This window comes from Nanorana parkeri, unplaced genomic scaffold (assembly GCF_000935625.1).
Source record: "Nanorana parkeri isolate BGI_ZX_2015 unplaced genomic scaffold, ASM93562v1 scaffold1055, whole genome shotgun sequence".
NCBI classification, from domain to species: domain Eukaryota; kingdom Metazoa; phylum Chordata; class Amphibia; order Anura; family Dicroglossidae; genus Nanorana; species Nanorana parkeri.
In genome coordinates, this window is record NW_017307323.1 from 265,137 (window position 1) to 268,970 (window position 3,834).

Genomic DNA, 3,834 nt, shown 5'->3' on the forward strand with positions numbered 1-3,834 from the left:
AAAAATTGTTCTTACAGCCTACATTTCTAACAAACAATGGCCTCCCTATACAGTGTGAGACGCTGGATTCCACTTGCTGAGTTGGTACCTCCTGAGCCAGCCTCTCTGCTTTTCCTTGCATGGCCTTTGATCCTTTCGGTGGATGCAGCTTGACCTATCCCAGGAGTAGCCAAGCTCCGGCCCTCCAGCTGTGGTGGAACTACAAATCCCATAATGCATGTCTCTCTGGGAATCATGTCTGAGACTCTTGCAATGCCTCATGGGATTTGTAGTTCCACCACAGCTGGAGGCCTGGAGTTTGGCTACCCCTGATCTATCCCATTGCTGGAACTGGTACAGCCGTCATCTAGCTAGGTTCTCAAGCTAGGTTGACTTGAATGTGGCAGACGCTGGCTTTGTCATCTTTAGTTCTGCTTTTTAAAAACTTTACAAGAAAATAAAGGCAGCTGAGAGCGAAGGAAAATACCAGTAACAGGTTTACAGTTGCAAATGAAATTTAGGATTCCAGTTTGAACCGTGTCAGTCACAGTTGAGCAGATTATATTGTTTCGTGTTGGAGCCAGAACATCAATCCTGTTGGCGGGATTTTATTTCTTTGCTTATTTATATATTGATTCCGGGTGACTTAACATTCCAAATGATTTCCAACCAACGTTGCATTGAAGGAAGCTGACATTGTGCCAAGATATCACAGGGCTGGTAGTATAGCAGCAATGCTTCGCATAGGACCGGTGTTCAGTAGCAAAGGTGAATGCTGTTGCTTATTTTTTAAAGGAGGGAGATGAGGGACCAACAGGTTACATAAGGCCACTTTGATGCTGAGGTAAAACCTACTGCGAGCTCTGTATGCAGACACGCTGTACACACCACAAGACTTTACAGAATGGACAAGTAATGTTTGCACTGAAGTGTTACACTGCAAGTTTATGAATACGCTCTGATGGAAAATCGCTGTACCCATAAAGTATTACACGCCACTCTGCATAGGCCTTTTGGAAACGCTTTTTATATAATTACAAAATCATGTTCAGCACGATTTCTAAATCCTGACCTTACTGCCAATGTTTGGTTTTCACCAAGGTTATTTAACGGAAAATACTTCTGATTTATAGATTGTGGGGAGTAGTTAAACAATTAAAAGTTAGGTGGGGGGGGGGGGGGGGGGGGGGGAAGATTAAAAATAAATAGATAAAATATAATCTCAAAGCTTCTCTATGTTTTATATACAGTCTGAGTCCATGATGTGAGTGAATTCTGCCGCTTGTTAAAATGGTCCTACGTTCTGCGGTTATTGAAATTCAGCTTTGCAATACAGTTTGCTCCTCTGCTGCTTTGCTGAACCACAGAGCAAAGAGAAGAAACCCTGTGTAAGCTCTGAGTTGTTATTTTGAGCTTGCCCAAGGTGAGAATTCTCTACTTGCCCCCAGGTAATAGTGCTGACTCTTGAGCAGTTTGACATGGGTAGAAGGGTTGGGGTTCACTATCCTAAGTACCAGGTATGCATCTGCTCTTCCCTGACAAATGGATTGGGAAAGGAGGAGAGGGACAGTAAGTATAAGTTGCGGCAAAGGCTGGTATTAAACCGATTTTGACCTGCTTGGGAAAAGAACAGGTTCTCTTTAAGCTGCTAATCCTGTAACCATGTTCAAGTCCACCTATAATGTGTGAAAATAGACCTTGAAGGTGGGAAGTGGGGGCGAGACGGGGCTTGGGTGTAAATAAAAAAAAAAAACCCCACTTAGAAGCCCTGCTATAACATTCCATCAAAGGAACTGTATTGGCTACTATAGTAGGGTAGTGGCATGCTTCCGATAATATGGGCTATTGTGAACTAGAATGCATGAGAAGATAGAAAGCTGTAAAAAAACCATAACTGGGACTATTACAGCTTGCAGTGAAATCGGGTAACTGCTGCCCCTTTATTAAAAACACAGTTCTTGCTATTCATCAGCTTTGTAAAATGACCATAAACAGTATGTAGTTGTCGGTCTGAAGTCATGGCAGCTTTCCCCTCTTCATGCATAATGCTGGAAAGAAAAAGGAAGAGGACCTTATTAAAATTGCAGTGTGGTGATCAACAGAGAGTAGTTATTCCGGGATATTGGCAACATACATCTGCCATGGCGGTTCATAGTGTAGCTCTAAGCCTCTGCTAGGTTTTCTCTACTGTCTGGGTCCCCATATTGGAGGTTCTAAAAAAATTCTGCCCACCATCACTGGGACAAAAAGAAAAAGGGGAAATCCAGCATAGAAATGGATTAAAATAAAAAAAACCTCTCACAGGGGTTCGAGCACTTAGGAGTTCCACTTTAAAAAATTAGTTTGGCTGTTGCGGTAAGCTTGGGTTTGCGCTGCAGGATCGACCAAATAAAAGTAAGGATTGGAAGGGAGTGGAAAGTGTAACTACTGTGCGCAATAACCCATAGCACCCAACGGGTTTTCACTTGGTTACGGTCATATCTATGTAATATGCATTCTGATTGGTGGCTTTGGACTAATGGACTTTGCACGCTGCCTTTATGGTTTTTTGTTTTTTTTGGTGTTGCCTGCAGAAAAAAAAAAATCCAACCTTACTGCCTTTTCTAGAGGACCAGACTGTAAAATAACACATGGGAAGTCTTGAGAGGTATATTTGCATTATGAAAGGGCTGAGTCTACAATCCAGGCTGCCTTCTATATCATTTCTATGAATGATCTGCTAGTAAGATTTGTTAAATTGTCGCCTTACGAGGACAGAGGACCGTATTCGGAATAGCTGAATATGTCTGCTGATGTGAGCTGCATGTTAGGGTCAGGCCTTTTCATTGGTTTATACATTGCACCTCTGACACTGGAAGGCAATATTGATAGGCTGAAAAAATACTGATTCCTTCATTAGGGCAGCTGAAGGGGGGTAGGCTGCAAAGAGCAGAGTTCAATTTCTTGATTATCTATTGGATGGTTCTGGTGAATTAAATTCCTCACTGGCTCCTCCATGGGAAATCCCAACCGTTAGTTCTTCCCAACTGAAAATTGCCTCTGCTCATGGACTCTCGTGTGTCGTGCTCCAACATGAGGAGTCTTGAAACTTTTTCTACTCTTGGCTATTGAGGAACCGGCAAATATCAGATGATCATCCAAAATTCTGCCTTTCTATGGCTTCTCTGGCGATTTTGACATGGGGCAGGTACAACACATAAAGCAAATTTGATACAAATTCAGTTAAAATAAATCTCAAGTTGATCTCCCTTTTATATATGGCAACTCGTATTGTAGAGTTAGTGAACCATAAGACTTATTTTGTACTCAATGAAGAGCTCTGCTGTGAAATAATTTTTTGTATCCTAAATTTTAAACCATTATTTGATTGAAATGCTCTTGCTGTACAACATGAAAACCTATATAGTAATTTGTTTCTTTATTTTCAAATTGGTATTTTTTTTCTTTCATTTGTATATAACCTGTTAAAAAAAATGTATGTACAGTCTTTTATAATAAACCATTCTCCTATGTAATCAAATGCAGCATTTGTTTCAGAATGGTATTAGTCCATCACGAGTTTAAAACAATTCTAAAAAAAATGAAATGCGTCTTTTGTCTTTAATAGTCCTTTATATTTTGACACTTGAATTGCACATTCGTTGCCTTTTAGTTTATTCAGCTTTTTACACATTTACAGATCACACATGTAAATACGAGTTTGTTGAAAAGCTTGGTGGTTATAGGGAGAGGGTGTATGCATTCGTGTTATTTAACAAGGACTTGAGAGATGGAAGCTTTGTCCAAAAACTGCAGGCAAGTGCAAAGGACTAGTCACCAGTATTGTCTGTGGGCTGTTCTGATGACTTTTGGGGG